This window comes from Arachis hypogaea, chromosome 19 (assembly GCF_003086295.3).
Source record: "Arachis hypogaea cultivar Tifrunner chromosome 19, arahy.Tifrunner.gnm2.J5K5, whole genome shotgun sequence".
In the NCBI taxonomy this organism is placed as follows: Eukaryota; Viridiplantae; Streptophyta; class Magnoliopsida; order Fabales; family Fabaceae; genus Arachis; species Arachis hypogaea.
In genome coordinates this window covers 89,563,334-89,576,508 of record NC_092054.1, presented here as the reverse complement: position 1 = coordinate 89,576,508, position 13,175 = coordinate 89,563,334, and the positions used below count along the sequence as shown (strand labels likewise).

Here is a 13,175-nt window from a genome sequence, read left to right as displayed (position 1 = left end):
TCATGAAACTTAGACTGGCCTTAGATAGATCAAAGACTATATTTGCTAAGCTAGATGGATTCTGCTCAGAATTCTCTGTCTGTTGCTGAGAGGATAATGGAAAAGGCTTGCTATTGCTAAACCTATTTCTTCCACCATTATTAAAGCCTTGTTGAGGCTTTTGTTGATCCTTCCATGAGAAATTTGGATGATTTCTCCATGAGGGATTATAGGTGTTTCCATAGGGTTCTCCCATGTAATTCACCTCTGCTATTGCAGGGTTCTTAGGATCATAAGCTTCTTCTTCAGAAGATGCTTCTTTAGTACTGTTGGATGCAGCTTGCAATCCATTCAGACTCTGAGAAATCATATTGACTTGCTGAGTCAATATTTTATTCTGAGCCAATATGGCATTCAGAGTATCAATTTCAAGAACTTCCTTCCTCTGAGGCGTCCCATTACTCACAGGATTTCTTTCAAAAGTGTACATGAACTGGTTATTTGCAACCATGTCAATGAGTTCCTGAGCTTCTAGAGGCGTTTTCTTTAGGTGAATGGATCCACCTGTAGATGGTCCAATGATATCTTAGATAATTCAGACAGACCATCATAGAATATATCCAGGATGGTCCATTCTGAAAGCATGTCAGAAGGACACTTTTTGGTCAGTTGCTTGTATCTCTCCCAAGCTTCATAGAGGGATTCACCTTCTTTCTGTTTGAAAGTTTGAACATCCACTCTAAGCTTGCTAAGCTTTTGAGGAGGAAAGAACTTGGCTAAGAAAGCCGTGACCAGCTTATCCCAAGAGTTCTGGCTATCTTTAGGTTGAGAGTCCAACCATATTCTAGCTTTGTCTCTTACAGCAAATAGGAAAAGCATATGCCTGTAGACCTCGGGATCAACCCCATTGGTCTTAACAGTATCACAGATCTGCAAGAATTCAGTTAAGAACTGAAAAGGATCTTCTGATGGAAGTCCATGAAACTTGCAATTCTGTTGCATCAGAGAAACTAATTGAGGCTTTAGCTCAAAATTATTTGCTCCAATGGTAGGGATTGAGATGCTTCTTCCATCTAAGTTGGAATTTGGTGCAGTGAAGTCACCAAGCATCTTCCTTGCATTGTTGTTGGATTCGGCCATGTCTCCTTCTTTTTCAAAAATTTCTGTCAGATTTTCTCCAGAGAGTTGTGCTTTAGCTTCCCTTAGCTTCCTCTTCAGAGTCCTTTCAGGTTCAGGATCAGCTTCAACAAGAATGTTCTTATCCTTGTTCCTGCTCATATGAAAAAAAAGAGAACAGAAAAGAAAATATGGAATCCTCTATGTCACAGTATAGAGATTCCTTATATGAGTATAAGAAGAGAAGAATAGAAGAAGGAAAAGATAAGAATTCGAACACAGAGGAGAAGAGTGGGTTCGAATTTTTGAGTGAAAGAGGGATGTTAGTAGATAAATAAATAAATAGAAGGAGATGAGAGGGAGAAGAATTCGAAAATTAAATAAAATAAAATAAAAATATTTTTGTTTTTATTTTAAATATTAGTTATAATTCGAAAATATGAAAAGGAATAAAATTAAAATTAAAATTTAAAATAATTAGTTAATGAAAAGAAATTTTGAAAAAGAAGTTAGTGATTTTCGAAAATTAGAGAGAGAAAATTAGTTAGGTAGTTTTGAAAAAGATAAGAATCAAACAAAAAGATAAGATTAATTGAAAAAGATTTGAAAATCAATTTTGAAAAGATAAGAGGTTAGAAAAGATTTTGAAATTGATTTTGAAAAAGATGTGATTGAAATTTATTTTGAAAAAGATTTGAAAAAGAAATTTAAAAAGATTTGATTTTGAAAATTAAAGTTGATTACTTGACTAAGAAGAAACAAAAAGATATGATTTTAAAATTTAAAGATTGAACCTTTCTTACTAGGTGAGTAACAAACTTAAAATTTTTGAATCAATCACATTAATTGTTAGCATTAATTTCGAAAATATGAAATAGAAATAAGAAAAAGATTTTGAAAATAAATTTTGAAAAATTCGAAATTATGAAAGAAAAAATGAAAAAGATTTGATTTTTGAAAAAGATTTGAAAAAGATAGAATTTTTAAATTGAAAAGTTGATTTGACTCATAGGAAACAATTAAATTTAAAAACTTTTTGACTAAATCAAACCAAATTTTTGAAATTTTATGAGAGAATAAGGGAAAGATATTTTTTATTTTTAAATTTTTAATGAAGAAAGAAAAAAACACAAAAAAGACACAAGACATAAAAATTATGAATCAAAACAAGAAAAATATGCAAGAACACTTTGAATGTCAAGATGAACACCAAGAACTTATTTTTGAAAATTTTTAAGAAAAGAAAAACATGCAAGATACCAAACTTAAAAATTTTTAATGTTGAGACACTAACAAATTGAAAATGCATATGAGAAACAAGAAAAGATGCACAACAAGAAAATGCAAAGATCAAACAAAGAAGATCATCAAGAACAACTTGAAGATCATGAAGAACATATGATGAATTTTCGAAAATTAAGAAAAAATTACAAACATGCAATGGACACCAAACTTAAAACTTGAGACTAGACTCAAACAAGAAACACAAAATAATTTTAGTTTTTATGATTTTGTAAATTTTTTTTGGATTTTTTTTTTCGAAAATTATTTTAGAAAAAGAAAAATAAGGATTTCGAAATTTTTAATAGGAATTCCAGGAATCATGCAATGTTAGTCTAAAGCTCCGGTCCAGGAATTAGACATGGCTTACTAGCCAGCCAAGCTTTCAGTGAAAGCTCCGGTCCAAAACACTAGACATGGCCAATGGCCAGCCAAGCTTTAGGATACAAATCAGGCATACAACAGCTGAATTGATGAGAATAAAAAAAGCTCTTGTGATGATGAGTTGAAACCTCGGTCCAAAATATTAAACATGGCTTCACAGCCAGCCAGACTTCAACAGATCATCATGAAACTCTAGAATTCATTCTTAAAAATTCTGAAGCCATAGAATAATTTATTTTCAAATTTTTTTGTTTTTGTTTTTTGAAAAATTTTTGAAAATAAAAAATATAAAAAAAATTAAAAGTAAAATAAAATTACCTAATCTGAGCAACAAGATGAACCGTCAGTTGTCCAAACTCGAACAATCCCCGGCAACGGTGCCAAAAACTTGGTGCATGAAATCGTGATTATTCATTCCTTGATAACAACGCCAAAAACTTGATACGCACGTTCATAATCTTAGTTCTTTTTCACAACTTCGCACAACTAACCAGCAAGTGCACTGGGTCGTCCAAGTAATAAACCTTACGTGACTAAGGGTCGATCCCACGGAGATTGTCGGCTTGAAACAAGCTATGGTCACCTTGTAAATCTCAGTCAGGAGGATTCAAATGGTTATAGAGTTTTAATAATTAAAAGATAAATAAAACGTAAAATAAAGATAGAGATACTTATGTAATTCATTGGTGAGAATTTCAAATAAGCGTATGGAGATGCTTTGTTCTTTCTGAATCTCTGCTTTCCTACTGCCTTCATCCAATCCTTCATACTCCTTTCTATGGTAAGCTGCATGTTGGGCATCACCGTTGTCAATGGCTACTTCCCGTCCTCTCAGTGAAAATGGTCCAAATGCGCTGTCACCACACGGCTAATCATCTGTCGGTTCTCGATCATGTTGGAATAGGATCCACTGATCTTTCTGCGTCTGTCACTACGCCCAACACTTGCGAGTTTGAAGCTCGTCACAGTCATCCCTTCCCAGATCCTACTCAGAATTCCACAAACAAGGTTTAGACTTTCCGGATCTCAGGAATGGCCGCCAATAATTCTAGCTTATACCACGAAGACTCCGATCTTTCAGAATGGAGGCTAAGAGATAAACGCTCGATCTAAGGTAGAATGGAAGTGGTCGTTAGGCACGCGTTCATAGGTTGAGAATAGTGATGAGTGTCACGGATCATCATATTTACCATGTTGAAGTGCAAGCGGATATCTTAGAATAGGAATAAGCTTGAATTGAATAAGAAAACAATAGTACTTTGCATTAATTCATGAGGAACAGCAGAGCTCCATACCTTAATCTATGGTGTGTAGAAACTCCACCGTTGAAAATACATAAGTGATAATAGTGTTCATTGGCTTCGGCCTCAGAGAGGGAACCAGAATAACCAAGACCCTAAAGGTGGTCCAAAGACTCTGAATACAATAGTAAAAAGTCCTATTTATACTAAACTAGTTACTAGGGTTTACAGAAATGAGTAAATGATGCAGAAATCCACTTCCAGGCCCACTTGGTGTGTGCTTGGGCTGAGCGTTGAAGCTTTCACGTGTAGAGGTCTTCCTTGGAGTTGAACGCTAGTTTGTAGCTTGTTTCTGGCGTTTAACTCTGCTTTGCAACTTGCTTCTGGCGTTTAACGCCAGAATAGGGCAGAAAGCTGGCGTTAAACACTAGTTTGCGTCATCTAAACTTGGGCAAAGTATGGACTATTATATATTTCTGGAAAGCCCTGGATGTCTACTTTCCAACACAATTTAGAGTGCGCCATTTGGATTTCTGTAGCTCCAGAAAATCCATTTCGAGTGCAGGGAGGTCAGAATCCAACAACATCTACAGTCCTTCTTCAGCCTCTGAATCAGATTTTTGCTCAAGTCCTTCAATTTCAGTCAGAAAATACCTGAAATCACAGAAACACACACAAATTTATAGTAAAGTCCAGAAATGTGATTTTTATTTAAAAACTAATAAAAATATACTAAAAACTACTTAAAAACAATGCCAAAAAGCGTATAAATTATCCACTCATCAATAAGATTATCACCCTCAGAGAAGTCACTACTCTCTACTATAAATATACCGGAACCCCCAAGTATAACTCACGTTCTACTCTACAAAAAATCTGACTAAAGCCCTTGCTAACTTAAGCATCGGAGTCTCTTACAGGTACCACCCCCAACATCCAACAAGGAACTCGGAGCAGGCTGTACCTCGACATCAACAAGTCGGATGATGCTACTCAAAGAGAATCTGAACACCACGCTCAGACCTGACTCGACATTTCAGGTAACCCTCTAAACATTGGCATCGTTGCTGGGGACCCCGGATGTCACCTCATGACCATGGTGGACAGAAAACTCGACGATGGTCATGTAGCATTTGAACCTGACGAGGGGGCACAAACGGAGGACCACAACGTTGTACTCCCCCCTCCACCACCACACCACGGGAAAACTCCCCTGGAGGAATCTCACCCAACGAAAACTCAGTAAGGTCCCACATCGTTTGGGGAGGGGAATGAAGCATGCCTTATAAGGGTGTGGATACCTCTGCCTAGCATGACGCGTTTTGACGAGTGAGTGTGGGGGGCTTCGGCTATCATCCCTATCGTCAAAGGCAAAACTGTGAGGCCTTGCGTGCCAAAGCGGATAATATCGTGCTAACGAGTGGTCTAGATTGTTACACATCCTCTCCAAATGATGTTCAAGAGTGGATGGAAAAATACATCAACATGGAAGAGAACTCCCGCTTGAGAGAGACCCCCTCAAAACCCAACTTGTCGTATTCACCCCGGGATAGAGAACGAGAATCTAAAAATAAAGGAGAGCCAAGCTTGGAGAAACCCCAAAAATGCTATAACTATACTCCTCTAAGGGTCTCCCTAGTAGATGTCTACAGAGAAATATGCCATACAGAGAAGATCCCACCACCCCGCCCGATCAAACACAAGAAGGGTGGAAGTCGGATGGAGTATTGCGAATAACATAAACTCTATGGATACTCTACCAACCAGTATTACGACCTAAAAAATGTCATAGAAAAGCTGACCAAAGAAGGCCGGCTTGACCGGTATTTGGCTGAGAGATTGAACGACCCAAGGAAGCACCAGAGGGACGAGGAAAAGGGATGACCACAACGCCCTATTCACACCCCAGAGCGCCACATCCACATGATCGCCGAAGGATTTGTAGGAGGAGGGATAACAAAGTCGTCGCGAAAGAGACACCTCAAAGAGGTATACCAAGTCGGAGAAGGAAGCTTATCGACCGACCTTCACACCATCTCCTCCACAAAGGAAGATGCTCATGGCCTGTTCCCAAACACGACGATCCCATGGTCATAACCATTATCCTAGCAAACGCATACCTCCACCGCACATTAATAGATCAAGGAAGCTCGACTGACACCTTGTTCAAACCTGCTTTCAACAAACTAGGGTTAGAGTTGAAGGATCTGATGTCATGCCCAGATAGCTTAGTTGGACTTGGAAATGCCTCGATCCAACCCCTAGGATACATCTCACTACACACCACCTTTGGAAAAGGTGCGAGGTCAAGGACTTTAAGCATCGATTACATAGTGGTCAATGTAAACTCATCCTATAACGCCTTAATAGGTCGAACAGCTCTCAACAAGCTGGTTAGTGTTCCCTACACTTCTGCATGAAGTTCCCCAAAAATGAGGGTATTGCCACAGTAAAAGGGGACCAAAAGCTCGCAAGAAGGTGCTACAATGAAAGTCTTAGCTTAAAGACTGACTCGGGTGGAAAGAAACTCTATAGCATCGAATTAGGAGGCCCTCGAGTACGCGAAGAGCTACACCCCCCGACCTGAGGGCGAAACTGAAGAGGTACAGGTCGGGAATGCTCCCGAAAAAACTACAAGCATAGGGGCGAACTTAAATGAGAACCTAAAGAAACAACTCGTCAACCTGCTAAAGCGAAACTTTAACCTCTTCGCCTAGAAAGCTTCCGACATGCCTGGCATAGTCTCCGACCTAATGTGCCATATGCTCGCAATATACTCGAGCTCTCGACATATCCAATAGAAGCAAAGAAAGCTCGAACCCAAGCGAACATAGGTCGTGGAGGAACAAGTACAGGCCTTGCTAGAAGCAGGGTTCATAAGGGAGGTAAAATACGCACTGTGGTTAGCCAACATCGTATTGGTAAAAAAGCCCAATGGAAAGTGGAGAATGTGTGTGGATTACACTGACCATAACAAAGCTTGCCCCAAAGACCCCTATCCATTCCCTAGTATTGACGCTCTAGACAACGCAGCTTCCAATTGCAAGTACCTCTCCTTTATGAACGCTTACTTAGGATACAGTCAAATCCCAATGCACAAATCCGACCAGGAAAATACCTCGTTCATAACTCCAAAGGAAAATTACTATCACGTCATAATGCCTTTCGAACTAAAAAATGCAGGGTCTACATAGCAGCGGCTGATGAATAAAGTGTTCTCCACCCATATAGGAAAACTAATCGAAGTTTATGTGGATGACAAGCTTGTTAAAACCCAAGAGGATGAGGCACTGCTTTCCGACCTCCCTAAGGTGCTCTCCACCATAAGAAAATAGGGGATGCGATTAAATCCCATGAAATGTACCTTTGCGGTGGAAGCTGGGAAGTTCCTGGGATTTATGCTGACCCAAAGGGGCATAGAAGCGAACCCAGACAAGTGTTGGACCATACTTAACATGAAAAGCCCGACCTGCATGAAAGAAGTACAACAGCTGAACGGAAGACTGGCAACTTTATCCAGGTTCTTAGTTGGGTCAGCCTTAAGGTCACTCCCTTTCTACTCAATCTTAAGAAAGGGAAAACAATTCGAGTGGACCCCAAAGTGCAAAAAGGCCTTCCAAGACTTCAAAGTATTTTTGGGGCAACCACCCATTCTGACAGTCGTTCTCACCCGACCTATCAAGGGTGAAGAACTTGTGTTGTACCTAGCAGTCAACAATCGAGCAATAGCTTCAGCCCTAGTCCAGGAAGACGAAAAGGGACAACAACCCATCTACTTCTTCAGCAAAGCCCTACAATGGGACAAACTGAACTATCAGAAGATAGAAAATTTGCTTATGCCCTCATTCTCACCATCCGAAGGCCCCGCCCATACTTCCAAGCCCAAACCATCAAGGTTTGCACAAATCAGCCAATGAAGCACATTCTGCAGAAGACTGATGGGAGTGAATTACCATCGGTAAAGATTTTCACAAATTATTCACGTTGCAAGTATAGCTCTCAACCGACAAATAATACTCGAATTAAATTTTAAGGAATTGGTTGTCACAAAGTTCAACCCCAATAAAAGTAACCAAAGTATTCAAACCTCGGGTCATTGATTTAAGGAAATTGTCGTGTCGGTATAGAATTTTACTATTGAATTCTCGTTGCAAGTATAGTTCTACACCAACAAACAATCTTCCCAATAAAAAATTTGGTTGTCACAAGTACAAACCCCAAATAAAAATTAACCGAAGTATTTAAACTCTGGGTCGTCTCACAAGGAATTGCAATGAAATGCTCAATTATTGGCTATGAAGATGCAAGGGGGTTTGGTTGATAAAAGGGGCAAGAATTTAAATGACAAGAAAAGTAAAGAGAGCAATTAAAGAAAGCAATTAATAAAGAGAGACATTCATGGCAAGAATTGAGATCATAGGCTTTTTATCCTAGCCATGCAATGATTAATTCATCTTATTTAGTCAACTCCAACACATAGGGAAAAAGTCAAACAAGATTAATCAATCATACCACAATAATAAACAAGAATTTATCTTATTTCGTCATCTCCAACATTGGAAGAAAGTATAGGTTATCTTCCATGAGAGAAAGTCAAACAAGACTAGTTAATCTCAAATTAAAAGTCCTAATAAACTCACTAATTAAATTAGCAAAAGATTATCGTCATTGAAAATGATATTAACTAACAACTCTAGATCACCAACATAAGTTGGATTTTTATGACTCAAGATTGCCTAATTACTCTTTCCAAGCCAAGAATGCTCAAAATCTACTCTAAAGTCCAACCAAGCATTTTATCAAACACTTGGAAGGCATAAAAGGAAAGCATAATAAATGACATGAAATAGTAAAATCTACCAACTACAAATTGCAAGAAAAGTAAATCAACAATTCAAATCATCAATTAAAAGAACATCAACATTAAATTTCATTAAATGTAAACAAGATCCAACATGAGTATTCATAAACATAAAAGAGACATAAAAGTAAAATTAACAAGAGAACTAAGAAGAATAGAGTAGTAGAATAAGAAATTGTAAAGGAAATAAGATGAGAACAAGAAATCATGCCTAGATCTAAGATGGATTACCCTAACCTAATTCTAGAGAGAAGAAGCAGCTTCTCTCTCTAGAAACTAACCTACATGATGCTATACTACCAAAAAATTGCTCCCCCTTTGCCCAAGTTTGAATTCTGCATGAAATAGCATCTGAAATGAGTTGGGTTGGGCCCAAAGTGCTTCAGAAATTGCTGGGGGCGATTTCACTTTAGTGGGCCACGAGCAGCATCGGCGCACACACGTACATGGCGCGTGCGCGCCCTTATACGCGAAGCAACATATGACAAATTTTATATAATTTCAAAGCCCCAGATGTTAGCTTTCCAACGCAGCTAAAACTGCCTCATTTGGATCTCTATAGCTCAAGTTATGGACGTTTGAGTGTGAAGAGGTCAGGCTTGACAACTTTACGGTTCCTTCATTTCTTCATGAGTTCTCCCACTTTGCATGCTTTTCTCCTCACTTCTTCCATCCAACACTTGCCTTATGAACCTGAAATCACTCAATAAACATATCAAGGCATCGAATGGCATTAAAGTGGATTAAATTTAGCTATTTTAAGGCCTAAAAAGCATGTTTTCACACTTAAGCACAAATTCAGGGAGAATGGCAAAACCATGCTATTTCATTGAATAAATGTGGGAAAAGGTGATAAAATCCTCCAAATTAAGCACAAGATAAATCACAAAATCGGGGTTTATCAGTCGTCTCACAAGGAATGGGTAAACATGTGCATCAACATTGGTTAGAATTCCAGAGTTGCAAGTCATGAGCAAGGAATTAAACTACGAGACTCATCAAGTAAGAAATCTTAAAGTGCAAGAAACCAAATTAAATGACTAAAGCAAGGTATGAGAAATTTCAATATAATAAGAGAAAATCCAATATAATTCTACTCTAAAACTAAACAAGTAACTATAACTAAAACGAAGCAATTGAAATTTTTGGGTTTCAAGTATGAATAATAAAATCAACTCTTAGCTAGGCATAGGAATTGGGGTCACTATCCTTGTCTAACAACCATATATTAACAACTATGAGAAACCAAACTCACTAAGTCTACCTCCAAGAGCTTTAAGTACGTAATATTTACTCCTAAGCTTGAGGTACGTTAAGTGGCTTGATCAATCTCAACTCATAAGTCCCAATCCAACTACCAATTGACTTGGTGGTGGATTAGTATCAATGGGTATCAACTTGACCACTAAGGGTTCTCAAATCATCACTTCAATTAGACCCAATGACTCAAGTTTACCTTATTCCCTTAGCCTAGGCCAAGAGCAAAGGAAACTACTCCATAATCAAAGGAAACATTTCATCAAACACATGGTAAGCATTACTAAAAGGCATATCCAAAATGCAATTAAATTGAAATTAAAAAGTACCCACTAACAATTATCAATGGAAAATCACTCAAACAACACAATTAAGCATGGAAAACATCAATGTAACATTAACAATTCAAGATCTACAAGGTTCATAATAAGGGTAGAAAGTGAGAACTAACAAGAAACATAAATCTAACACAAGATCTAAACAAAATTATACTAAGGAATTCAAATTAAGTAATCAAAACTAGAAATCAACAAACCTAATTCAGAATTCAATTAGGGAAGATCAAATCAAACTAGATCTAGAGAGGAACAAATGGTTTCTCTCTCTAGAAGAACAAAAATAAAAAACTATCTAAAATTGTGTCTAAGTGTGTAATGTATGATCTGCCCTTTTTCCCCCTAAAGTTCTTGGGTCTTTTCCATGCAGAACCAGCTTGAATTTGGGCCTGTTGAGCTTCAAAAATTTCCAGGCATGATTTCTTTAATGAGGTCACGTGCAGCTCGTCACACGTATGCGTCATGCACGCGTGTGCGTCACCTGAATTTTGCGATCCGCACCTACGTGTCAAGCACGTGTGTGCGTCGATGGAGATTTCGCCAATCCACACAGATGCGCCAATCTTTGCGTGCGATACCCAACTTCCTGCACCCACGCGTGTGCATGAGGTGCGCGTGCGCGTCAATGCTGAATTCCCAAAATCTGATTTTTCATGTTCCTTCCACTTGTGCATGCTTTCTTTCTCTCTTTTAGGCCATTCTTGCCTTATAAACTCTGAAATCACTCAACAAACACATCAGGGCATCGAATGGTAATAAAAGAGGATCAAAATATGGCAATTTTAAGGCAAAAGAAGCATGTTTTCCATCATAAAGCAATATTATGAAGAGAACACAAAACCATGCAATTCTTGTGAATAAGTGTGGAAAATATTGACAAAACCCCTCAAATTCTACACAATATAAACCACAAAATTGGGGTTTATCAAACCTCCCCACACTTAAACCAAGCATGTCCTCATGCTAAAAATAAAAAGACCAAAGACCATGGGAAGAAAGGGTTCATGAATTGCAAATTAGCTAAATGAATGCATGCGACTAATGTAAAGGCATCTACCTATTTGGTCAAGGGTAAATCTATCCTCCAAGAACACATATGAGCATATAGGGTTAAAGTTACATGTAGTCCATGAATCCTACCAATTTAAACATCAACATGAAGTGCATATAGCTTGTTAGATGAACGCTTGTGAAAGCTGGGAACAACGAGTTGAGCATCGAACCCTCACCGGAAGTATATCCGCTCTATTTACTCAAGTGTATAGGGTTCATCATTCAATCCTTCCCTAATCATGCTTTCCAAGATTTGTCTTTCATCTAACAATCAACAATTACTCAATGCATGCATACGAGTATTATGAGGTCTTGTTCATAGGTTGTAATGGGGCTAGAGTAAAGGTAGGGATGTATATGGTCAAGTGAGCTTGAAATTTGAATCCTTAATTAACCTAAGATCTCACTAAACACATAAAACAACCTATATAATTCTAATACAATACCTAGCTACCCATGGTTTCACTTTTCATATACTCATGCATTCTCTTTAGTTCACATTCCATATACATTGTTATTGTCACTTTACCTTGGGACATTTTTGTCCCCTTTTTATTGCTTTATTTTTCCATATTCTTGTTTCTTCTATTTTTTTATTTCTTTTTCTTACATTCTTTTTCCTTCATTCTCATATATACACATATATTTTTTTCTTTGTTTGTCCCCTTTTTGGGGTTTCATGTACAAAAGTGTCAATGCATATAATTCAATCATTCAATACATGAGTATGTTCCCAATTCCCAGAATTTTCAATTACAAATATAAAGATACACCTTTACATCTACCCAAGTTCCCAAGTACACCCTCCCATTTGAATGATACACACCCTTACTCACCTAAGCCAATCAAGGATCCAAATCCAGGGACATTCATTGTTTTTCACTTAGGGGTGTTGATGTGCTCCATTTAAGAACAAAAAGGGTTTATCGTGGGCTCAAAATTGGTTAGTAATGGTAGATAAAAGGGTTAAGGCCGTTTGGAAAAAGTGACTATTGAAATGATGGCGTCAATCATGTAAATGCATTCATACATAAAGTAATGGATATATAGAATCAGACAAAGCAAGGATTGCAATCCTAGAGAGAGAATAATGCACACAAGAATGGGAATAATTGGTTAGAAGATATAACCACACAATAAAGCTCAAAACTCACATGCTTGTGTTCTTAGCTCAATCACTATGTTCCAAATTACATTCTTCCAGCAAGTTTATCGCAAAGATTTTTTTTCCAAAATTGGTAGGGTACCCTGAAAATACAGTTTCTTGGAAAAGAAATCGTCACCCCAACCAAGTAGTCCTAACAAGAAAAACTAGCTAAACATGAAAGGTGTCCTAATTAACAAAACAAAAGAGAAATAAAGTCTATAGATGTTGAAAAGAGGAGATTATTACCCACGGAGATCGGTCGAACAACCTCCCATACTTAAGAATTAGCACGGTCCTCTGTGCTACTAGCAAGGTGCAATGGGTGGTCGGGCTTAGACTTTCTACTATCCCGTTTGCGAGTGCTTTCTTCACTTAAGTACGAGGTGGATGTGGAGATCTCCGATTCTTCCACAGAAGAAGTCATACAACTCAAAAGCTTCTTAATGTAAGCATACCGGCGTTGGTTCTGCCGTTCATTCTATCTATCTTCTTGTGGAGGTCCTCAAGCCTTTGGTGGGAAG

General features: G+C 37.9%; 1 non-coding gene across 1 annotated transcript; it reads left to right on the top strand.

Annotated features, from left to right (window-relative positions):
• The first annotated feature begins 618 nt into the window (after positions 1-618).
• LOC112782174 (small nucleolar RNA R71) lies at positions 619-726 on the top strand. The gene has a single exon (XR_003192910.1). It is a non-coding gene; the product is annotated as a small nucleolar RNA R71 (small nucleolar RNA).
• Positions 727-13,175: the final 12,449 nt, after the last annotated feature.